This window comes from Bos indicus x Bos taurus, chromosome 17 (genome assembly GCF_003369695.1).
Source record: "Bos indicus x Bos taurus breed Angus x Brahman F1 hybrid chromosome 17, Bos_hybrid_MaternalHap_v2.0, whole genome shotgun sequence".
In the NCBI taxonomy this organism is placed as follows: Eukaryota; Metazoa; Chordata; class Mammalia; order Artiodactyla; family Bovidae; genus Bos; species Bos indicus x Bos taurus.
The window spans coordinates 15,455,519-15,481,421 of record NC_040092.1 but is presented as its reverse complement, the minus strand read 5'-3'; the positions used below and the strand labels follow the sequence as shown (position 1 = coordinate 15,481,421).

The 25,903-nt window shown below is 46.2% G+C and overlaps 1 protein-coding gene and 1 non-coding gene across 4 annotated transcripts in view; both read left to right on the top strand.

Annotated features, from left to right (window-relative positions):
• KSR2 (kinase suppressor of ras 2) overlaps window positions 1–25,903 on the top strand; it is a 438,490-nt gene that overhangs the window by 100,594 nt on the left and 311,993 nt on the right. The gene's annotated exons all lie outside the window — the stretch shown is intronic.
• On the top strand, window positions 3,601–3,707 carry LOC113875190. The gene has a single exon (XR_003506191.1). It is a non-coding gene; the product is annotated as a U6 spliceosomal RNA (small nuclear RNA).

Genomic DNA, 25,903 nt, shown 5'->3' with positions numbered 1-25,903 from the left:
TGGCATGGAATACAGTCATGGCTTTGGGTTTCCCAGAGACAAAATCAAATCAGCTTAGTGGAAGAGCGTACCCCAGAGAAAGTACAGCATATCAGTTCATAGAATATAAGAAGGTAGAGATTGCGAGTCCTGATGCCCTGAAAACACTGGTGTTTCAGACTTCATGGTTGGTTCTTTGAGTGGCTGAATTGCTTTAATATCTAGATTTTATCTGATGAGTCAGAAATCCCAAACCACATTTATTTTATATAAACATTAAATCCAGACCAGCCAAACAAGAAAAAAACAAAACAGAGTTGGAACCTGGGTCCATCTGACTCCTAAGCTGTGGCTCCCTTCTAGGAGAGAGGTGAGGGCAGCTTTCCCCTTACCTCTGAGAGCTTCATGTGTCTCCCTCCATTTGCTCTGCTGAAGTGACTGCCTTTGGTGGGGGAAATGGGTTGCAGGGATGTAACAGCTTAAGCCAGAACAGAGATAAAAAGAAAGAACATAAACCCTGAATGATATGTAACTACCAAATTGCCTGTTTGCAGAGCACCTTCAGTTGTAGTAAGAACCCACACACAGATAGCTCCTTTCGATTCTCACAACCTGATGAGTGGTAGGTAGGCAGACAGACCAGGATGAGTACCCATTCCACAGATGGAAACACTGAGGAAAAGAGAAGGTTACTTTGAACCACCCAGGATCTCACAGAGCTGGGACTGGAACAGCAATGTCCCTTTCCTGCTTCTCAGTGCAGAACCCCTTCTCTTGTCTGGTGTCAGGAGTGGGGTGGGGATGATGGCAGTGGCCGTGTTTCCCCTCCAGGTAGGATCCTGGAGCTGGGGAGAATGGGGTGTTGCCCCAAGCTGGGCATGGCTGGGAAAGCTCAGGAGTCTCTAGATCTGCTTCAGAGTCTGGGGAGACTCCCCCCTTTTCCTGGCAGGGTTAAGTCTGTCTTGGTGACTATTTCTGCCCTTTTCAGCCATGGAGGCATCCTCAGGTATATGAATGTGTTTGAAAAGTTCAGTAAATGTGCAGGAGGAAGGTAGAAAGGGCAGGGATGATGGAGAAAGATGTTACGGTGTCATGATGTTATTTGGAACCAAGCTATTTTCCCCTCCCCCTAAAATGTCCCAATGTTGTGACAGCACATTCCTGGAAACTACGAGAGGATTCTAGTTTGTAATAGTCACGCTTTTTACTCAGGTAGTTTTTTTTACCCCCATTGTTTAATAGTAAATAAACTATTTACTATTTAAATAATTTTTCTATTTACTGACTTATAGAAGTATCCAAGCTATTGTTTGGGGAAGGGAAAAACAAGGCTTTGTTTTGACTATAATTTGCATGTTAGTATTTTAAAAACGATTCATAGGAGGAATAATGTCTGGAAGGAAATACGTTTGGGTATTTAGCACAGTTTTTGGATTAGGGTGATTGTGATTTCTCTTCTGCTTGTCTGCTTTTTCTATCTGTCTGGGTGAGGAACAAGCAGTTATGTAATTTAAACAAAAAAAAAAAAAAGAAGAAGAAAGGAAAAAATTCCTCCTTGAACCCAGTTTAGCTCTTTCTGTACCCACCCCTTCTGTTATTTCAACAGTTTCTTGGTTGATTAACCCCTTTCTTTGCACCTGTTCAAAAGGGAAAACTTCCTGCTGCAATTTCCTGAAGTAAAATTCCCTGTAGCTTAGACAATTCTTGATGATGCCCCAAAAGCAATTTATATGCCACCACTGCTGGGAAGGCCTCCTAGATTGCCCCTTCTTCACTTTGTGTTGATGATCCCACAGTTCTCTTGTAGTTTTTTTTTTTTAAGATTTTTTTTTTATGTGGACCATTTTTAAAGTCCTTATTGAATTTGTTACAACATTGCTTCTGTTTTGTATTTTGTTTTTTTCTGGCTGTGAGGTATAGGGTATCTTAGCTCCCTAACTAGGGCTCAAACCTGAACCCCCTGCATTGGAAGGCGAAGTCTTAACCACTGGACTGCCATAGACATCCCTCTTGTAGTTGCTTTGATATAAAAGTCTCTTAGATTAGAAATTCCTTATTAGCAGGAGCCATCACAAATAGCGATGTTATTAAAAACATGCTCTGTATCAGATATCGTTCTAAGCTGATTTCAAGGATTACTTCACTTAATCTTCAGAACTTGACCATGAGATAGGGAATGTTGTAGTCCCCAGTTTTCAGATAAGAAGACTAAGGAGCAGGGAGGTGAACCTACTGACCCAAGGTTACATGAAGTGACTTGCAGAGCACCAGCATTTGAGCTTTGGCTGACCACAGGCTCATTTTTTTTTTCTCTTTTCTTTTTTGCTTCTTTTGTTTCCTATACATTACTTAACACAGTAGCAAAAGTACCACTGAAGCATTTAACAAATACATGAAAGTAAGTCTCTCAGTCATGTCTGACTCTGCGACCCCATGGACTATACAGTCCATGGAATTCTCTAGGCCAGAATACTGGAGGGTGTAGCCTTTCCCTTCTCCAAGGGATCTTCCCAACCTGGGGATAGAACCCAGGTCTCCCTCATTGCAGGCAGATTCTTTACCAGTTGAGCCACAAGGGAAGCCCAAGAATACTGGAGTGGGTAGCCCATCCCTTCTCCAGGGGTCTTCCTGACCCAGGAATCGAACCGACAACTCCTGCAGTGCATCGCAGGCGGATTGTTTACCAACTGAGCTATCAGGGAAGCCCTGAACAAATACATGAGCAGTCATAATTTAATCATGGAAATGACGCTCTTGGAGGGAGAGGTTGGTGCATTTCTAGATTTGCTCCAGGAGAGAGAAGTGAGAAACAGATGTTTTCTGCCTATATCACTGAGGGCTTGTGTGGTGGAGATGACAGACAGACAATGAAAGAGAATTCACTCTGAATCAGGGGTCACTGGCCAAATTCAGCTATCTGCCTGCTTTCAAAAATAAAGTTTTATTGGAACATTGCCATACCCATTTTTTACATTGTAAAATAAAATTCACATTTTATGTCAAGATAAGAAAAATTTGAACATAAAAAAGTTTTCTGTGCCCTGTGACCTCCCCTCTCAGCTCTACTGTGCTTTGCTTCTCTGCGTTATGCAGTGAGCAACCTTCCCCATCGGCAGAAATACCTGTTCAACCATAAAAAGCAATATTCTCCTAGCATCAACAGGACAACACAAAGAGAACATTCCTTCTTGGTCTTAAGAGGCCACAATGATGCTTAGATCTGGATTGTGTAAACTGTCAATAATTTCACTCAAATAAAATTTTCCATTTCTTTCTTAGATTGATGGGTTAAATGTTCATCGACAACATATTATGTTGTCTATAGCTATTCTCACACAGCAATGGCAGAATGGAGACCATCTGGCCCAGAAAGTCTAAAGTATTTACCTTCTGGCTTTTACAGAGGAAGTTTGCTAATAACCCTTATTGTAAAAGACCAAGCAAGAGATACTAAGTGTTCTTTAAAACAAATACACACATGCTGTGTATCTGATGGGACATTGATGGTGGAGAACTCTGCCATGAGGGTGCATTACTGTTTGCGCAGCATTACCTAGAGCTGTCCTTTATCGAGCACTTACCATTCTAAATGCTCAGAGGAAGGAAGAAAGGGCAGGAAGGGTGCTCGCTTCGGCAGCACATATACTAAAATTGGAACGATACAGAGAAGATTAGCATGACCCCTGTGCAAGGATGACACGCAAATTCGTGAAGCGTTCCATATTTAAAAAAAAAAAAAGAAAGGGCAGGAAGGATGGACAGGCCCAGAGAGGTTGAATAGCTTGCTCAGGGTCACACAGCTGCTACAGGATACAGCCTGCACTCAGGCCTATGCCAGACTCAGTCAAAATACATGCTTTCAGGGAACTTCCCTCATGGTCCAGTGGTTAAGACTCCATGCTTCCACTGCAGGGGCCGTGGGTTTGACCCCTGGTTGGGGAACTAAGATCCCACATGCCATGCTGCTGCTGCTGCTAAGTCACTTCAGTCGTGTCCGACTCTGTGTGACCCCATAGATGGCAGCCCACCAGGCTCCCCCGTCCCTGGGATTCTCCAGGCAAGAACACTGGAGTGGGTTGCCATTTCCTTCTCCAGACATGCCATGCGCTGTGGCCAAAAAAACAAAACAAAATGAAAAAGCCCACATGCTTTTATTGCAGTGTCCTGCATGCTGATGTTTCCTGTCTGTTTCCTGCTAGATGTGAGGTTTGGGGGGCTGGGGATCACACTGCATCTCTCGAGTGCCGCCTGGATTGTGCCCCTGGAGGGTCACTCTCATTTAGGGGGGTCTGTGGGTCTCTTTGGGCAAACATGTCACACCATCCCCATAGGATTCTGAAGGCGGGGGCGCCTCACACTCCAGGTCTCCCAGCTGCCTCCTCTCAATTTGGAAAAGGAAACCCGAAATGCCTCCCTTCCCCCAGTGACACAGGCCTGTTGATGTGTCCACCCTCCACGTCAGCTCTGTCCTTGGGAACAGAGCTCAGTTTAGCTCCATCATCTGATCATCTTCTTTCTTTAGCACTTTTGTTTTTCCCCTCTCCGTCTGGTACTTTGTGGAGGAGAAATGAGGCGGACAAGCTCTGTAATCAGATACCAGGACACCCTCGGTGACAGCGACAGTTTGTTTTTCTAGCTCTAACTTCTAAAGACCTTCTGCCTTCATTGTCACGGAAGGCGGGGGTACTAAGTGGCAGGCTGTCTGTTATGCTTTAAACCTTAGGCTCCTTGCTTGAAAAAGTTGGGGTCAAATCGCTGGCTGGCTGCACACACTTGGATGATTTTTCCTCCCTGTGTTTATTACCTTGGACACCATCCAACCGGGGCTAGTACATGATGACTCCTGATGGCCACCAGGGGGCGCTGCCTGACAACCATCCTTTAGCTGAGCCAGGGAGTGGGGGAGCGGGGAGATCTACATTAAGGTGCAAACTGGAAGAAGGAAGTTCAGTCTAATCATCTGAACTTTCAAATAGGGGAAAAATAGAGTCCCGGAGAGGATAAAGGCCTGACCCATGTACAGGATGGAAGAATGTGGGCTTAATTCTGTGTTATAGACAGAGCATCTGGGCAGGCTGAGAGCCAGGGGAACTTTAGTCCCTTGTCCCAGCTGGCCTTGTGTGAGCTACAGGGCATCGGAGCAGCTCCTGGTTCCTGCCTGCCTCCAGTCGGCTCAGACGGGGTCTTTGCAGTCACTAACCTTCCTATAGCCCTCTTGTTACCGAAGCTCTCGCCCCCCAGCTCCTTGCCACACTGCAAGACCAATTAAGAGAACTGCTACTGCTGCTGCTAAGTCGCTTCAGTCGTGTCCGACTCTGTGCGACCCCACAGACGGCAGCCCACCGGGCTCCTCCGTCCCTGGGATTCTCCAAGCAAGAACACTGGAGTGGGTTGCCATTTCCTTCTCCAATGCATGAAAGTGAAAAGTAAAAGTGAAGTCACTTAGTCGTGTCCGACTCTTAGTGACCCCATGGACTGCAGCCTACCAGGCTCCTCCAACCATGGGATTTTCCAGGCAAGAGTACTGGAGTGGGTTGCCATTGCCTTCTCCTTAAGAGAAGAAAGTGATCTGTAAAGGAGGAATGTTGAAATGTAGTCTCCAAATAACAACTATTGGAGATGCAGCAGGAGCTCAATAGTCAGTGGCCTCATTCCCTTGGGAGACGTCTGGCAAGAGCAGGGGGCCAGACGTGGGGTAACTCTGGCCATAAAGGAGCCTCCTGGAGGCACTGAACAGGGTGGCCACGAAGAGAAGCAGCAGGACTTGCTTTGATCAAAATAATCATTTCAGCCTTTGCCACGTGCCCGACATGGGGATGTAGAGATTAAAAAAACACGCGGGCTACAGTTGACAAGGGGCTGGGCTCCTGGTTTCCTCTTCTAGCCAGCCTGGCCAGGTTTTGGCACAGGTGGGAGCATGTGTGAGTTCTGAGCCTGGGATGTGAGTCCTGGCAGGGCCACTGGGCTGTACTAGAGCTGGTTCAGCCCCTTCCCCATCAGAGTCTCTGTCTTTGAAGAAACGGGCATGAAAGCACCTGCCCATTTAGTGCTGTCGGGAGGAACAGGTGTGATGATGCATGTTTCCTCCCCCGTCAGGGGTTGCCTCCCCCGCCTGAGCAGAACCGCACTTTGATCCTTTTGGCTACAGTGAATCAGAAATCATATGAGCCAGCTGAACGGGACGAGCCAAAGGTTTCTCTCTCTGCTCCCTAAAGGCAGACGCCTCAGGAGCTGAAAGGTCCTGGGGCCTCAGAGCTGGTGAAGCCCAGTCGCCGATGTGCATGGGCAGCCAGGGGTCATGCCATGACTTCAGACAAGCCCCCGAATCAGCCAGAGCTAATGCCACATGGATGGAGGGTGGGCAGTGCAGCCCATTTTATTATTTTGGAGCAGAAAAAAGATAACCCATCACAGCCAACTTTTTATACACTTGAGAGGTTGGAAAAGTTCTCCCATCGTCTTTTACAGAACCACAAGACTCATTTATTCCTCCAAAGTGAGCAAGCTTCTAGACTAAAGAAAGGGCTTTTAAGGAAGGAGATCTGTCGATTTCTACAGGGTTCTTCCTCACACTGCTGACTGTCTCCGGGTGTGGGGTGGGAGGCATTGTGCTTAAGAACAAAGATCATTGTCTGTTAATCCCATCCATGTCACAGTCACCAGATCTCAGGCCCCGGGCAGGAGGTTTTCTTGGGCTCCTCAATGACAGCAGACAAAGGGCAGCTCAAGGTTCTCAAATGGCACTGTCCACACTTCTGGCTCGATGATGCTTGGTGGTCAGGGCTATCCCGTGCATTGTAGACTGTTCAGCAGCGTCCCTCCATGCCCTGAACTTTGATGCCAGAAGCATCCATCCTCCAACCCCCTCCTCCTTCGTGAAATCCAAAATGCCTCCCAGCGTCCTCAGATGTGCCAGGTGGAGAACCGCTGTCTTGACTTCTCCGAGGTGCCCCAGGCTTCGCCCAGCTGATGATGCTCCTGCTCAGATGATGGTGGTGATGATAAGGATGTCAAGGATGATGACAAGTGAAGTATTCTGAGGCCAGATGAAAGCCAGGAAATTTTGTGAAGACTGAGGGTCTATAAAAGCACAGAAAACCGTAATTGAGTTGGACTTGGGTTTATCATGCCCAGAGCATAATTTTCCCAGGGGTCTTTAGTCAAATTTCCAGGAACCAGATGAAAGCCAGGAACCTTGATGTACCACCCTCCCTCCAGCGAGCATGTGTGCACACACACACAGACACAGACACACACACACACACACACACACACACGCTCATATTCACGTGCATAATCCTTCCCTCTCTCTCTCCAGGGACCTAGTTAAAACTTCCATCACTTCTGCAGGTAAACAGCTCTCGATGCCCTGACTTCTCCGGCTGTGACCGCCTGGACCAGCCATGTGGCCTCTCTGTGCCTGTGTCTGTAAAATGCCCAGGGACAGGAAGGATGGGCATGAACCCTTCCCCCGAGATTCTGTGTCTCAGGTTTGACCTTCATGCCTGGCCAGTGAGCTGACAGCAGTGACCACGACCCCACTCTCACCCACAGCTGTGCGGTTCAGACGGCAGCTTCCAGTTGTGATGGTTATTGTTGCATGGATGCCTGAATCAGCTCAATGACACCGTGTGGGGATCCTTTGAACATAAGAAGCTCATTCCCACCCTTGCCCTCATCTCTTCTGCCCTCTTCTGACACCCTTCCTGGGGGCTGGCTCCTTCCCTCTGTGTGCTGCCAGCTCTGGGTGCACTCACTGCGTGGAGTTCTCTGATTACTTTCTCCGTCATTACTCAGGGGAGCAGGCTGGGAGAACCTGGGGAAAGGGGCCAAGTGCAGCCCCAGTGAGTTCCAGGGATCTTTCTAGAGGAAGGAACCAGCTACATGGAGTTCCGAGGATGACAGGCTGTGTTTGGGCTTCTTTGCCTACTTCCCGAGTTATTTTATTTTATTGCCCACCAGTGCCAACTCTCAGATCTGCTCAGGGTGTCATTGCCTTTTTTTTTTCTTTCAAATCATCCTAGCTCAAAAAAATTTTTTTTATATTTACAGTATCTTTTGGGGACGATTTGGGGGCAGTATCTTCCTGAACCATTTTGTGTTGTAAAAGCTGCCTGCAGACTTTCAGTGCCAAAGTCAGTCATGTGCACGTTCTTTTTTTGGAAAGAAGGATGTTGTATATACAGAAAATGGCAGGATCTGACCCAGCTTTATCCACTTTCCTTTGATCCCGGTACCCATGACCAGAAGGTGAAAGATGAATTTAAGTTCTTCCTAAGCTCTGACCATGGGCTTTATTTGGCAAGGTCTTTCATGTTCCTGGGCGATGCCAGTTCTATGAGGAGACACTGGCAAAGGCAAATTATGGCAACAGGGCTGGGCCAGAAAAGGTTGGGCCAGAGTTTAGGTTAGAGGTTTAGTTATGCAGGAAGGGCTTGGTGTCCAGTAGATTTTTTCCAAACATTCATGGTGCCAATGAATGTGGAAAGGGAGGATTTAAAATGCCCCTCCTGCCCCCGCCTCGATGTCTCTCTCTGCAGAAATGATTGCTGTTCCCCACTGTGTCCAAGGCATTGCTCCATGCTTACAATGTGCTCAACACACGGCATATCAGGAATTTCCGTGACGGCCGCCTGTTGTCCTTATAACAACTCTGTCAAGTTGGGGCTGCCCCCTGAAAAGGGAGGAGATGGGGGTTCAGAGAGGTGGATGAATTTAGCTGAGACTGCACAGCATAGGCAAGTCAGGAAGGCAGCCTTGCACTTGGGAATTTGGAGTGAAACCACTGCTTTAATACCACGCCCCGAGGCCCTGAGGAGAGGCAGGAAGGGAGTGGCATTGATTGAGAGCCCAAGAGCGCTACAGAAGTTGCCCGGCAAGGTCACCTGGACTGGCAGGTCTGCTTAGGCGTGAGTTTTGAGAATCATGAACTCATTGGGTGGCAGTGACCTGTGGGCGCAGGTAACGCCAGTGGGTGACTTGATGCCCTGGGAGTAGATCAGAACAGAGTCGCTGACGGAGTTGCACCCGGGCTGGGCCTGGAACAAGTGGTACGTGAAGGGGAGAGAGGTGATGTGACACAGGAGGGGGCAGGTGGGGACGAGGCCTGGGGCCTGAAAGGGAGTCCTGCTCTGCGGCGTCAGGCAGCTGCTGGCCGGAGTTCTCTGGATCTTTTTAGTGGGAGTTAGTCGCTCAGTCGTGTCCGACTCTTTGCGACCCCATGGACTGCAGCCCACCAGGCTCCTCTGTCCATGGATTCTCCAGGCAAGGATACTGGAGTGGTTTTCCATTTCCTCTTCCAGGAGGAGTACCTGTATCTCCCCGCAAAGGAAGGACACAGTGAGGCGATGCGTCTCAAGGCTGTGGCTCAGCCCTGGTGCACAGTGTGGGCTCGGTAAATGCATGGCAGACGCTGCTTACACTGTTACTGCTAGTGATCAGGTTCAAACAGAAACAGCTCAGGGGCAGGTAGGCATGGCTGCTGCCTGCGAAAGTTTCTTAAAGTGAAACGTCAGGCGAAGGGGAGACCTGGGGTTTGGTGCAGTGAGAGGGGAATCACAGCTGCCCGCTTCCCAGTGTGCTGAGCTCACATTTCTGCTAACAAGGACCAGTTCTATGGTCCGAAGGGCGCCGTTCCTCAGTGCTAGCAGCCCGGGGAGATCCCAGGAATATGCTGGGGATCTGGGTGGGCTCCGCTCAGGAGGAATGGAAAAGGAAGGAAATGGGGGAGACTCTTCCACAAATCAGCTGTCATCTCATTAAACGTTGGCCTTGCTGTCACATGGTCCTGGTTTCAAATGCTGGGTTCCTGCAGCTTTCCTGCTCGCGACTTTGGGAAGTTGGTCCACTTCTCCAGGCATCAGCGTCCTCTTCTGCACAGAGGGGAAGAGGCTGTGGAGTTGGAAGGGCCACAGGAACTGGGAGCAGTCGATGGTTAGCAAGCTGGAGAGGGCCTGGAGGAGCAGGCAGGGACTCGGGCAAGGGGACCAGCTGGGGTACCAGAAATCCAGGTGAGCAGGGACAAAGGTCAGCGTCGATACCGCTGGGCGTCTGCGCTGCATTTTGCACCTGTGTTGCTGGGGTGATGCCTCTCAGGTCAAAGAACGTCCCTGGATCCTACAGCCATCAGCCGTTTCTCTCTCCCTGACCCACCAGACTCTTCACAGATGTGAGCAGGGAACAAAGTCTCCCCCCACACCCCTCACCTGCCCTACCCAGCAGAAAAACAACTCAGAGCACAGCACCCCGGGCTGGGACCTGAGACCTTCCTGGAATCCTCCTGGTTTACTTCCTGGGTCACATCACTCAAGCCTCACTTCCTCTGTTTAAAGAAGAGAATCAGAATTCTCACTCTCTTCACCTGCCCGGGTGTCAGTGAGGGTCAAACCAGGTGTCATCCAGGAAGGGCTTTGCCAGCCATCTAGAACCTACAGTGGGGAGGGGCAGTTACTTTTACTGAGGACCGCTGGGTCTGAAGCACCAGCTTTATCTGGGGCCTTGAGCAAAGAAAAGGTGGATCTCTCTTGAAGCAAGTTCCGCGGAGCTCTGGTTTGCTTCCCTCAAACAGATGTAGGCAGACACAATACAAATGTTACAGCAAGGCACACAGAAATCTTCGATGGCCAATCCTGGGAAAGCAGAGCCTGGTTAGGAGGTTGGGACAGTAGGGGGATGATGTTTTAGTATATAGCTCACTCCTGTATTCAGCCTGAACTGGTGTTAATCAGTTACCTCCCTGTCCCCGGTACTGGGGGGACATTGGTGAGTCATTTCATCTGTGAGCCATCATTTCCTGGCCAGAAAATTCAGGTGATAATTGTCCCTCCTTGGCTTCTTGTGAGGATTAAATGAGATAAAATAGGCAATGAGCAGTGCCTGGCATGGTGTTCCCGTGGAGCCTGATAACTGTTCCTTTGCTATTACTGTCATTGACCAATAACTGTTGTTACTCTTCGGTTTCTCCAATTCTGTTGACTGCTCCTGGGAGTCCTGCAAGAATTATTTTCCTCTTCTTCTCATTGGCACTCCCCTTTCCCTCCCTTGTTTTCTGTGTGAATTAAGTGCATGAGGCTCATGGTCCCAATTTATGGATGAAGAAAGAGGTACCGCTGTCTATGCCAACTGGTCCAGGTCTCAAAGAGGCAGAGAAGAGGGGTCTTGGGTTTGCCTGTCCTGTGCCTCTGTCAAGATGGGCCAAACTTGGGATGGTTTCTGCCAGTGGGATGCTTGCACAAAACTTCTCACCTGAGGAAAGAAATGGCTGATGCTGGGTGGAGACAGAGTATCAGCCAAAATATAGGACGAAAGAAGAAAAAGTTGACCAAACTTTCTTTTCAAATGCATTTTTGGGGAAGGGGAAAGAGCAAAATGAACAAGTTCTGCCTGAACAGACATGATTTCGTGTGGCCAGGGCATATTGATAATATCAGGAAGTTTCTGGCTCTGGGTGAAGTATTTGGATTTTTCATGCTCCGCCAGTCCCCCAGGAGACAGGGACCTGGGAGGAAGTTGGACTTTGGGAACACGTCTTATCTCTTTTCTTTTACAGTCAAGAGAATCTATTTATTTAATTAAATTTCCTTTGAGTTTGGTTTTCCCTTGAGCTAATTTTGTCTTCTGTTTTCTTTCTTTCCCAAGATGTCAGTTAGGGCAGAATTTATCAATAGAAATGACAGTATTAGTAACAATAACAATAAAGATTGTAATAAAATCCAAACAGCACCACATCCTCTGTTATCTTAAGTATGTGGCTGAAGTCACATCTCTGTCTTTAGAGGAATCTGTCATTAACTTGCAGCTTATATACATTTTGTTCTTCCCATGTCTACCTCAAGGGTTTGAAGCTTGGGGTCTGAGTTTCAAGAAAATCTTTTTAATCATGCAGAAAACTTTCAGGAAATGGCATATCCACCCCCTGCCTCCTTTCTTCCTTCCCCCCTCCCTCCATCGTTCATCCCTCCATCCTCCCATCCTTTCCTTCTCTATTGTAGCCTGGCCAGCTATCTTTGGGAGAAAATAGAGAAAGACTTGCTAAGAATGAGCCTATCTTCTTTATGCCATTTTGAGATATATCAGATAATCTAATCCAGCGGCCAGCAAACTATGGCCTATAGGTCAAATCTGACCAGCTGCCTGCTTTTTAAAATAAAATTTTATTAGACCACAGCTACATCTATTCATTTGTGGCTGCTTTTGCATTATAATGGTAGAGTTGAGTAGTTGCAGTAGAGGTCATATGGCTCACAGGTTGAGGTATTTTACTATCTTGTCCTTTACAGAAAACATTTGCCAATCTCTGTTCTAGTCCTTGGAGAAGGAAATGGCAACCCACTCCAGTATTCTTGCCTGGAGAATCCCAGGGATGGGGGGAGCCTGGTGGGCTGCTGTCTATGGGGTCGCACAGAGTTGGACATGACTGAAGTGACTTAGCAGTTCTAGTCCTTGACTGTACATGAAAATGATTTTTCACTTTTCTTCCGCTGTGTGTGATGTGAACAGTAAGCTCATTTATTTATTCATTCATCAAGCATTTAGGAAGCACTTTTTTGGCACCAAGCCCCCTCTTAGGCACAAGGGGTGTTTTTTGTCTTTAAGAAAGTATTGGAATATACTAAGATACAAACAGAGGCTGTGTATGCTGTAGTGGTGTCAGGAAGGAGGAAACAGGCAGTGCTTTGGAGGCTGAGTATAGGAGAAAGCTAGGGAAACCTTCATAGAGGAGGAGACATTTGAGATGGGTATAAAAATGGGAAGTTACCAAACGGCTGGGGGACCATGACCTCCCAGGCGTGGGAACAGCCTGTAGTGAATCACTGGCTGTTATTAAGCATAACCAGCTCAGAGAGCAGGAAGTCAATTTGTAGGGAAGTCAATTTGTAGGACAGTTTGGATGATGAGAGGAAACGTTGAAACTAGTAAGAATATGAGAAGCTATGTGGGAGCACTTTAAGGACAGGAATGGTGACTTCTGTATCTTTATTCTGCTGTGATTGTCTCCAAGCCACAGCTTTGGAGTGGTGTGTGGTTGATGGGGTCCATACATCTGAGGTGTATCTCAAGGTCACCACATTTTCAGGTGGCTTTGAAGCTGGCTGATCTGGGTGCAGGTTGACTTTCCATTTTTATACCCATCTTAAATGTCTCCTTTGAAAATACCTCTGCTTTTGAGGTCAGTGAGAATGTTAGCAGTAGAATTCTCCAAGGCACAGTTCCTATTTTACAGTACAGATGGCAGTTAGGAGGCTGACCAGGGGAGAAGACCCTGAAATCTGGTGTATTCCATAAAGTGTCTGAGCATGTCCCAGAGGGACAGCCATGTGGTCTGGGTATTGTATTCCCACTGGGGGCCTGAGATCAGGGCTGATAAGTTCCAGGCTTCCCAGATGGTGCTAGTGGTAAAGAACCTGCCTGCCAATGCAGGAGATGTGAGAGACATGGGTTTGATCCCTGGGTCAGGAAGATTCCCTTGAGGAGGGCACGGCAACCCACCCCAGTATTCTTGCCTGGAGAATCCCGTGGACAGAGGAACCTGGCAGGCTAACAGTCCATAGAGTTGCAAAGAATCAGACATGACTGAAGTGACTTTACATGCACACACGACCTTGAACACTGGCTGCCCCTGTAATTTGGGACAGCCGGGCCACAAAGGCAGGTCCAGGGTTGCATGTTTGCTTTATAAAGAGTCTTAGAGACCTGTGCTTCCTTATCTGTGAAATGGGATAATTATAATTCTCACTTCTTAGGATTGTTGTGATAATTTAGTGAGTTATGCTAGAAAGAAATTGTCTTGGACAGTAAGCACTTGACAAAATGATTCAGCAATGAAATTGTTATCCAGGATAGCATTTTCTAAAGAATGTCAAAGTGTTTTACTTAAAAAAAGTCAAATGTGTTTGTTTCCTGTAAAGCTTCTTCGTGTAGGTAGTAAGTTGCTATGTACTGTGATTTTACTTATAACATCAGGATTCGACCCAAACTTGGCCATGGCTCTCTGTTTTCACTGAGTATATGTTGAGACAGTGTTGCACAAAGCAGGCTTTGGGGAATTCTTTTTAAGGTAAGGGTGGCGCCTACTGAGGGCTTCTTCTGCGTCCGGCACTGTGCTCGGCTCTGGGGACAGAAGAGTGAGCAAGAAATCCTGGCCTCACGGATTCTGATGGTAGTTCCTAGAGTTTACATGAGGGTCCTGAGCTGCTCTGTGCCTCAGCGTTACACCCTGTAAAATGGGAACAATATGAATCTCCGCTGCCTCTTATCTTGCCAGGAGGTTGGAAGGGTGATGAGAAATACTGACCTGGCAGGAGTTAGTAAAACTGAATTGGGGAAGAGTCATGCTTAAGCCTAATGTAGGAGCTAATAGCAGAGACCTTGCAATCAGTCAGCTGAGGTTGGAGAACCAGCTCTGTCTAACTGTGGTCTCTGACTGTGTGATCTTGTGCAAGGTACTTAACCTCTCTGCACCTGTTGCCTCTTGTACAAAATGAGGAGAGTACGCCTACCTCACAGGGTTAATATGAGAATTTAATGAGTTATAAGGCACTGACATGTATAAAGTGCTTTGTAAGTATTTAATAAAAGAATAGTCAATAGCAATGATAATAATAACAGCCAACACTGGTGGATTGTTTGCTCTGTTCTAGGCACTTTGCATGGATTTGTTTAATTTATTCCTCACAACAACATTACCTGGCAACGACTATTAATATCTTCATTTAACAGATGAGAAAACTGAGGCTTACCGTTAAGCCCCTATCAAGAGGACACAATTTGTTAGTGTCAGAGCTGGGCTGACAGACTCCAGTGCCTGAGGTTGTAACCACTGCCCCATCACTCTCGCTGAGATTATTGCAGAGCAGACTATGTTACCAGGCAGGGGTCCAGCTTGTGGACGCATGTGGAGAGGAGAATCCAGCAGAGTAGGGGGCAGCCTGCATTCGGTTTAGCATTTTCAGAGATCAATCGAGTCCTATCGTTCTTCCCTAGACTTTCAGGAACCTGTACGCCTTCTCCTTTTTTCCCTTTCAGAAGGCAGACTTGATTCTTTTCCCTCTTCCTCTCTCTAGCCTTTGCAACGGCCTTTTGAAGTCAGAGGTATAGTTCAGGGCTCCTAAGAACAGATCTGGAAAAGAGAGAACTACTTTCCACAGTGTTTAAACCAAAAGTGTAAGGACATGGGAGCCCTAGTTCTTGAATCAGTTCTGTGTGTACGTGTGTGTGTTCTGTATGTGTTCTTGCCAAATGCTAATACCTGCCTCTGCTGATGTCAGGCGGGGCTTCACAGAGGTCACCCTTCAGACTTCGTTTGTCTCCTGCTTGTCATCCTCTGAATATTTCGAGAGTGGGGGGCTTGACCCCCTCTGTAACAGTGTATTTTAAGAGTGTTTTTTTTGTTGTTGTTTGTTTGCCTATCCCAGTGTTTTTTTCTCCTTGTCTTTAAAAATCTTCCTTTTTCCTCCTTCTCTGTGCCCTGTAGTCTGACCCTGCCTTGCTTATCTAAGACAATAAAACAGGAACAAGCTAACGTTAACCCCTGGGGACAGGCTGAGGCTGCAGAGCAGAATTGCCATGGCCTTTATGAAGAGAGAATTTAAGTCCCTTAGCACCTGGGAGGGTTGAGTGTCTTCTCTGCGACCACTCTGGGCTTTGTCAGCTGGTGACTGAGTGGAGGCTGAGTAAGACTTCTTTAAGCAGGGTTGAATTGTCCCGAGTGTGGGTCAGAAGGGAGTGGGTGCATTCATTCACTCATTCATTCATCCAATTTTTCTTCCTTCCTTCTCTTTTACCCTCTTCTCTTTCTGTCCTTCTATCCTTTGTTCCATCAATTGATCCATCCATATATCCACCCATCCATCCATATACTATTCATCCATCTATCTGCTCATTCACTCACTTACTGACCTACATGCCAACTCATACATCCACCTGGCCACCCAGCCATCCATCCACTCACTCACTCATCTGTTCATCCACCTATCCATCTTCCATCCACCCACTCATCTGTCCATCTACCCATCTATCACATTTACTCACCCATCTATCTATTTATTCATCCATCCATCCATCTATTTGATAGGTACCAAGTCCCTTCTATGCACCAGATACTCTGCTGAGTGCTGCAGATTTAGGTATGATGAACAAGGCCCCTCCCCTTGTGGAGGACAGAACCAGCTAATGAGGGAGACAGACAATAGACCATTAAACAAGGAAATGAGTTAATTTGAGAATCTGATAAACACTGTGAAGAAAGTTAAGTGAGAGAACCATGTTAGTTAGAAGAGTCAGTGAAGGTTCCTCTGAGGAACATTTGAACAGAAGCCTGAAGAATGTGAAGGGGAGAGAAAGTGGCAGAAAGAGTTCTCTGCTGCTGCCGCTGCTGCTGCTGCTGCTGCTGCTGCTGTGTCGCTTCAGTCATGTCCAACTCTGTGCGACCCCATAGATAGCAGCCCACAAGGCTTCCCCGTCCCTGGGATTCTCCAGGCAAGAACACTGGAGTGGGTTGCCATTTCCTTCTCCAATGCATGAAAGTGAAAAGTGAAAAGTGAAAGTGAAGTCGCTCAGTCGTATCCAACTCTATCGACCCCATGGACTGCAGCCTACCAGGATCCTCCGTCCATGGGATTTTCCAGGCAAGAGTACTGGAGTGGGGTGCCATGGCCTTCTCCGGAAAGAGTTCTCTAGACACAGGTAATGGTTGTACAATGAAGGGAAGTACTTCCAGCTTAAGGAAGTAACCAGAGTCCTCTGTGGCTGGAGCCACTGCAGCCATGCCCCCATGAAGGTACCCATCCATCCATGCCCATCCATTCACCCATACACATCCATGCATCCCTGGATACATCCATGTATCTATTTGGGTATACCTATCTATACCCACTCATCATCCCTGTTCACATCTGTCCTGCGCCCAGGCACACATTCGTGCACCCATCCATCCATCCCAGAGAATGTACCCATTCACTCTTCTGTGCAGCCATTCATACATGCACTCATCCATTAACTCATTCATCCATCTGTGCATCCATCAATTATCCACGTGCACATCCGTCCACACATCCGTGTACCCATCCGTCCATTTAGCCATACATCTAACAAACTTTAGCTGACAACTTATATCAGACACATCTCTTTTCTTTTCTTTTAACTGAAGGATAGTTGCTTTACAGAATTTTGTTGTTTTCTGTCAGACCTAAACATGAATCAGCCATAGGTATACATATATCCCCTCCCTTTTGAACCTCCCTCCCATTTCCCACCCCATCGCATCCCTCTAGATTGATACAGAGCCCCTGATTGAGTTTCCCCAGCCATGCAGCAAATTCCCATTGGCTATCTGTTTTACATATGGTTATGTAAGTTTCCATGTTACTCTTTCCATACATCCCACCCTCTCCTCCCCTCTCCCCATGTCCATAAGTCTATTCTCTATGTCTATTTCTCCACTGCTACCCTATGCATTAATTCTTCAGTACCATTTTTCTAGATTTCATCTATATGTGTTAGAATACGATATTTATCTTTCTCTTTCTGACTCACTTCACTCTGTATAATAGGTTCTAGGTTCATCCACCTCATCAGAACTGACTCAAATGCATTCTTTTTTATGGCTGAGTAATATTCCATTGTGTATATGTACCACAACTTCTTTATCCACTCATCTGTTGATAGACATCTAGGTTGCTTCCATGTTCTAGCTATTGTAAATATGCTGCAATGAACAATGGGATACATGTGTCAGACACATCTCTCTTATCTGACTTAATCTCTCAGGAGCAGATACAACCATTGGCCGCATCTTCCTTTTGGAAACATTCTCTTCTCTTGGCTTCCAAGAAGGCACACTCTCCCAGCTTACTCCTACTTTTCTGGCTCCTACATGCCTAAAACAGAATTTGCTTATCTTTCTCTCAAATTGCTCTTCCAGTACTTTTTTTCTTCTTAGTAAGTGGCAGCACCAACTTGCTAGTTAAGCTGGGAACTTGGGAATCATCTGCATTTCAGCCCTACCCTCCCTCCTCACATTCTGTACCTCTCCAGGTTATGTTAATTCTGTCTCCAACATGTATCTCAAGTATGCCCACTTCTCACCACTACAGCTTTAATCTTCTGCCTGGATGACTGCAGCAGCCTCCTACCTGGTTTCCAGGCTTTCGTACTTGTTCCTCTCCACTGCCTTCTCTACTTAGAGTCAGATTAACCTCTTATAATCCCAAATCAAATCATGTGGTTCCTCTGATTAAAGTTATATGCCCACATTAAAAAATACATCAGGAAGGGAAGTTCGATAAAAGCAATTCAGACAATAACTGTATTTACCATGGGTTAATTACTCTGTGCCAGGCAGTGTGCTAAGTGCTTTATATGCATTATCTCACTTAGTTCTCCCAACAGCATGGTGAGGTAGGTACTATTATTAGTGTCCCCATTTTACAGATGAAGAGACTGAGACACAGAAAGGTGGAGTCACTTGTCTAAGCACTTACAGATCAGAGGCAGAGATGGGATTGGGACCTAGAGCTATGAGAGTCTCAAGTTCTTGCCTCTTAGGGCTTTGACATAGCGCAAGCTCCACAATCTACAGACTTGGAGGAGGGTGACGTCAGCGCTTCTGGTGGTCTTGGCTAAGCACGTGAATGTTCTTCTGCTTTGAGGAGAGAGGTAGACCAGATGAACCCCACTTGGGATTCTAGAACTAGTGCTCCTTGGTAGGCCCTAAGTGACAGAGGCAACCAGATGTTTTTTCCTTACACTCTGCTGCCAAGTTCTGTTGCAGATGTGAGGCCAGTCTGCCGCCGCCGAACGTCTGGGCTCAGGGCAGAGGTGCAGGTCTTTGCCTTTGGTGTCGGGTGGTCCTGGGTAAGAATGTGACCTTGTCGATGCCCCGAGTCTTTCCACTTCTTCCTATTCCTCCTTCCCCTTGGGATCTGGAGCCAGAGTCTGGTTTTCAAATTGCAAGATAACGATCTGATTTAGTGATTTATCCGATTAGGCTTAAATGTATTTATTACATGCTTAAACATATTCCAGCGAGCTCTGAAAACGAACTGCAGGACTGTCCTGGGATGAATTTCCGGGACCCATTGGAGTGAGTTCAAGAAAAGCATAATCTACTTAGAGGAAGACAGAACCAGACCCTAATCCAATCGGCATCTGCGTTAGGGAGCACATCCCCCACCCCCGCCCACAACCTCAGAGCCCCCAGACCTGGGTCTGGAGGTTAAAAGGAAAGCCTGCTTCAAAGGGGCCAAGGTCACCTTGACGTCAATACGCCTCTGGCTTCTCCTTCCCCACAGAAGTTTGTGGGGAGAACACCTTCATGCCCTTTACTTATTGTTCTAAAGTAATATTTATTTTTCTTTTTGATGCTAAAATCATTTTCATTTGTAAAATTCTGGAAAATAAAGAGAATAGAAAAAGCAAATCCATATCATCTATCCTCTTGCCCGTAGTCACATTTTATGGTGAGTCCTTTCAATATTTAAAAATGCTTTCAAAATTGCCCAAGTAACAGTGTGTGTGTGTGTGTGTGTCTGTCTGTCTGTCTGTCTGTGTGTGTGTGTGTCTGTGTGTGTGTGCGCACATGTGCGCACTCATGTTCAGTCACTTAGTCTTGTCTGACTTTGCAAGCGACCCCATGGACTGTAGCCTGCCAGGCTCCTCTGTCCATGAGATTTTCCAGGCAAGAATACTGGAGTGGGTTGCCATTTCCTCCTCCAGGGGATCTTCCCCACTCTGGTATCGAACCCATGTTTCTTGTGTCTTCTGGATTGAAAGGCAGATTCTTTACCACTGCACTGCCTGGGAAGCCTAAATAACCCAGGATTGCATTTAAATTATGATAATTTCTTGGTTTTCTTCTACACATTTTTTAGCAAAATTGAAACAGTACCAAATTGTGTAAATTGTCTTATGCCCTTTTTCCTTCACTCAGTTGTGTTTTTTTTTTGGCTATGTCATTAATTAACTTTTGAAAATATCACACCTGGTAGCTACACCTTATTTCTTCCTGTGGGTATGGTGAATTTGCATAACCACTGTTTTTTGGTTATCTTGTGCTTTCCTTTTTTATTATTATTAGCACTAGTGTCCTGAACATCTTTGTATCATCTGGTCTTGGTATCATCTACTCTTACTCTATTTCTTTTAAAGATGGTATATTTTTTAAGAGCTTCGTTGAGTTACAATCAGCATATAATAAACTGCACAGATTCAAGTATACAATTTGATGAGTTTTGACATATATATACTCATTGGAAAAGACCCAGATGCTGGGGAAGATTGAAGACAAAAGGAGAAGACGGTGGCAGAGGATGAGATGGTTAGATAGCATCATGGATTCAATGGACATGAATCTGAGCAAACTCCAGGAGATGGTGAAGGACAGGGAAGCCTGGAGTGCTGCAGTCCATGGGGTTGCAGAAATAGGCACGACTTAGCGACCAAACAACAAGACACGTGCAAAACTGATGTCACGAGTCAAGACAATGAATGTGTCTGTCACCCCCAACCTGTCCTTGAGTGACTTTGTTTTCCTTGCACTTGGCGGTGACCTCACTTGTCTAGGATGCTCTTAGCAACTGTGGATCCCCTTCTGGGTCCCAGGGCACAGCTTAGGACATGCCCTGCATGTAGAAGGTGTATGCCACAGTTCACCAAATGAAAGAATGCAACTTCACACACATCTGCCTTGAATGCCTTCAGTGACAGAGAGCTCACTACCCCCAAAGTCAGTCTCCTTTCATGGCTGACTGTTCTGCGTGTTTCTCCCTTGACCAGTCTCTCAAATGGGCCTCCTGACTCAATGTACACTCTATGGTTTTAATTCTGCCCTCTGATCTTTTCAGGGGACATTCCTTCTTTCCTTGCTGACTACAGCTTCTTTCCCTGTTCATTCAGTCCCCGCCCCGGGGCCTGATGTTAAATATTTTGACCACAGCTGTGACTGCGACATACATTTTGATCTCCTTGGACTCATGATTAGGTGAGGGAGATAGGTGTTCAACAACCAAGTATATAAATACAGCTTAACCCTGGGATGAACCTCACGCTGAAGGAGGGCGTAAGGCACTATCAGAGCTTATCACAGGGTGCTGACCTTTTTTGGGGGGTGGGGAATGCCTCAGTCAGGGAAGCCCTCTATAGAAAGCAGCATTTAATGTGCTTTTTGTTTGTTGGGAGGTAGCATCTTATGCTTCTTTTCAGTTTTCTCTTCTCGGGACCAAACATCCTCAGTTCGTCCAGCTGTTTCTCACTGGGCAGGACTTTCAGGCATCTCCATCCCCCTCTGCTTTTTGTCATCCTTGCATCCCGTGGCAGAAGGACACCAGGAGCTCTGTCTTGAGGACATTACCTGCCTAATCACCCAGTTAATGACCGCATTCACGTTCCTCCCCCAGACACAGGAAGTGTTCAGCAGGATCAAAGGCTGACCGAGAAGCAACAATAACCGCAGTAAGACACTGACACCCACGAACACCCATCAGATGCTCCTCTTACCTGTGCTAAGCCCCTTCCCGGGAACTCATTCACCTCACTGCTCCCATGACAATATAAACTTACTAGTAAGAGCCAACCCTTTATAGCACACGGTGGGGTGAAGCCTCCATTGTGAGCAGTTTATGCCTCGTCACTCACTTCATCCTTATAGACACCTGCCAAGGTAGGTATTTGGACTAGTCCCACTTCACAGATGAGGATGGTGAGGCCAAGGGAGAGGTTAAGCAATTTGCCCCAGGCCATCCAGCCAGGACCAAATCCCCAGAGTCAGTGACTGGAGCCAGCAAGCATTCTATGACCTCTGTTATGGCTCCTGTTTTCCAAGTGAGGATATTAAAGGTTTGGGGTGGGGGAGTGGTTGGGAATCTCCCCAAGGCCAAATGGTGACACTGGGATTTGGCCCCAGTGGTATGACTCCAGAGGTTGTCCTGAAACCCTGCTCTGTTCCACCTCCTCTTTGGAGGAGCATCTTGAGGAGAGGAGCTTGGGGGTGTGAGTCCCAGGTTCTGCAGAGAGAAGTAGTCTTTCTTTCTCCACTGCCCCAGCACCCGGGGTCTAATCCAGGTGCCTGGGAGCACAGTGTTGGCCTGCAAAGATGAGGCATCGGAGAGGACCCTTATAGCAAGAACCAGAGCTTGGATCCTGGAAGCAGGGTGCCCTTTTCTCTAAAAAGCGGCAGGCTTGCTGTGGGAAGGTAGCTCGTTCAGGGCTGAAACACGTATCCCCTTTTCTTTAATTATTGAGTCATTAATTAGAGCCGTCTAATTTCCTCTGCCATTTCCAGTTGGGGATGTGGGGAGGGTGGCAGAGGGAGGGAGAGATCAGATCATTGTCTCTTCTGCCACACTCCGAGTATAATGAAGTTTTGCTTGAACAGCTTAGAAATTCAGATGTGATCCAACAGTAGGTCTTAAGGGACTTCTCTGTGTCAGCAAACTTTCTCTTCCAGAGGAAGAGAGGCTGTCACGGAGAGGCTCACAGCCTCGAAATGGCTTATCAAAACTTGCACGAATTAGGAGTTGGTTAAAAGCTGAGTTCTGGGACTGTCGGCGACATTTGTCAAGAGGGCATTCTCCCTCGTGGACTAGCCACTCCAGACAGAAGCGTACCCGTCTGTCTGGTAGCTTCTTTGTGCTGCGTGTATGATGGTTCAGGGTGTAGATTACAGGACCCGCCAGCACAACCATCCCTGGGTTGGAATTTCTGCTCTGTCCTTAAGAGCCGATGAACCGCCAGCAAACTCACTTTGCTTCTCTAACCTTGTTGCCTTCTCTGCCAAGTGGGTGGTCATTCCTATGTGACAGGTGGTTGTATGAATTAGCTAAAATTGCACGAAGCCCTCAGCTCAGTGCCTGCTGCCCAGTGAACACCAAGGTTGGGCCAATTTCTGTGCTGGGCATCAAGGACATAAGGATGATCATGACCTAGACCTTAATCTTCAAGTAACTCACGCATTGCTAAGGGAGACAAAGATGTAAGCTAATAAATATAATGAAGAGTCACACCAGCTATACTCCAGGACTCTCCCCTCCAACCATCATGACTTTCCAGTTGTTCCATGAGGGCCAAGAAAAGACAAAGCCACTTCACAGACATTTGTGAAATGTCACAGTTACCACTGCCATGTAACAAACCACCCTAAACTTAATGATGTTAAATAGCAACCATTTTATGATGCTCATGGATTTCTAGGGTCAGGAACTGGGACAGGGTACAGTGGGGGTGACTTGTGTCTGCTTCATGATGGCCGGGGGCTGAAATCATCTAAAAATTGACCCCCACTTACATGTCTGGAAGTCAAAGCCAGCTATTGGCCAAAACCTAACCTAGGGTCCTCAATGAAACTCCTGCACTGACCTTGACCCGTGGCTGCTTGGGTATCCTCACAATATGCCACAAATGCAGTTTAAAGTTTCCTCATAGCCACACTGGAAAAGAAACAGGTAACATTAATTTTTGCTAGGTTTACTGACATATAATTAGCATATAACTTTGGATAAGTTGCCTCTTGAGAAACCTATATGCAGGTCAGGAAGCAACAGTTAGAACTGGACATGGAACAACAGACTGGTTCCAAATAGGAAAAGGAGTACGTCAAGGTTGTATATTGTCACCCTGCTTATTTAACATATATGCAGAGTACCTCATGAGAAACGCTGGGCTGGAAGAAGCACAAACTGGAATCAAGATTGCTGGGAGAAATATCAATAACCTCAGATATGCAGATGACACCACCCTTCTGGCAAAAAGTGAAGAGGAACTAAAAAGCCTCTTGATGAAAGTGAAAGAGGAGAGTGAAAAAGTTGGCTTAAAGCTCAATATTCAGAAAACGAAGATCATGGCATCTGGTCCCATCACTTCATGGGAAGTAGATGGGGAAACAGTGGAAACAGTGTCAGACTTTTATTTTTTGGGCTCCAAAATCACTGCAGATGGTGACTGCAGCCATGAAATTAAAAGACGCTTGCTCCTTGGAAGGAGAGTTGTGACCAACCTAGATAGCATATTCAAAAGCAGAGACATTACTTTGCCACCAAAGATCCATCTAGTCAAGGCTATGGTTTTTCCTGTGGTCATGTATGGATGTGAGAGTTGGACTGTGAAGAAAGCTGAGCACTGAAGAATGGATGCTTTTGAACTGTGGTGTTGGAGAAGACTCTTGAGAGTCCCTTGGACTGCAAGGAGATCCAACCAGTCCATCCTGAAGGAGATCAGCCCTGGGATTTCTTTGGAAGGAATGATGCTAAAGCTGAAACTCCAGTACTTTGGCCACCTCATGCGAAGAGTTGACTCATTGGAAAAGACTCTGATGCTGGGAAGGATTGAGGGCAGGAGGAGAAGGGGACGACAGAGGATGAGATGGCTGGATGGCATCACTGGCTTGATGGATGTGAGTTTGAGTGAACTCCGGGAGATGGTGATGGACAGGGAGGCCTGGCGTGCTGCCATTCATGGGGTCTCAAAGAGTCGGACACGACTGAGTGGCTGAACTGAACTGAACTGAAGGTGTATGATACGATAATGAGATATCATGTATGGTAATCAACAGTTACCACAATGAAGTTAGTTAACAAACACATCCTCCACCTCATGTAATTACCTTTTTGTTATAGTTGTTGTCATGGGAAAATATTATAGCTCTACACTCATACCAGCTTTTATGGATACAGTGTTTGATGATTGATGTGTGTGCGCACTCGGTCGTGTCTGACTCTTTCCGACCCCACGGACTATAGCCCTCCAGGCTCCTCTGTCCATGGGATTTTCCAAGCAAGAACACTGGAATGGGTTGCTATTTCCTCCTCCTGGGAATCTCCCCAACTCAGAAATCAAACCTGCATCTATTGTGTCTCCTGCATTGGCAGGCAGATTCTTTACCAACTGTGTCACCTGGGAAGCCCCTTATGGATACAATATAGTATTTTTAGCTACAGCCACCACACTGTACATTAGATCCCTGAAACTTATTCGACTTATAACTGAAAGTTTGTACCCTTTGACTAGCATCTCTCCATTCCCCCCACCTCCAGCCTCTGGCAACCATTATTCTGTTCTCTTTCTCTAGTTCAGTGTTTTTAGATTAAATGAGATCACACAGTATTTGTTTTTCTCCAACATATTTCACTTAGCATAATGGCCTTAAGATCCATCAGTATTATCACAAAAGGCAAGATTTCCTTCTGTTTATGGCTGAATAATATTCCTCTCTGTGTGTATGTGTGTATGTACATACACATATTAGACTGTACAAGTTTCTTATAAATTTTGGTTATTAAGTCCTTATTAGATTTATGGTTTGCAAATATTTTCTCCCAGTCTATATGTTGTCTTTTCATTTTGTTGATTGCTTCTTTTGTTGTGTAGAAGTTTTTTAGTTTGATGTAGTCCCATTTGTTTATTTTTGCTCTTGTTTCTTGTGCTTTTGGTGTCATACCCAGAAAATCCATTACCAAGACCAATGTCAAGGAGCTTTCTCTGTATGTTTTCTTCTAGGAATTTTATGGTTACAGGTTTTGCATTTAAGTCTATTCCATTTAGAATTAATTTTTGTGAGTGTGTAAGACAGGAGTCAGTGTTCTTGATACTATTATTGGAGAAACTATGTTTTCCCCATTGAGTGTTCTTGACTCTATTGTCAAATATTGATTGACAATGTGTGGGTCTATTTTTGGGTTCTCAGTTCTGTTCCATTGGTCTTTGTGTCTGTTTTTGTGTCAGTACCAAATTGTTTTGATGACTATAGCTTTGTAATATGGTTTGAAATCAATAAGCATCATGCTTCCAGCCTTTCTCAAAATTGCTTTGGCTCTTTGGGGTCTTTTGCAGTTCCATACAAAATTTAGAATTTTTTTCTATTCCTGTGAAAAATGATATTGGAATTTTGATAGGGATTGCATTGAATCTGTAGACAGGGAACTAATTTTAGTGTGTT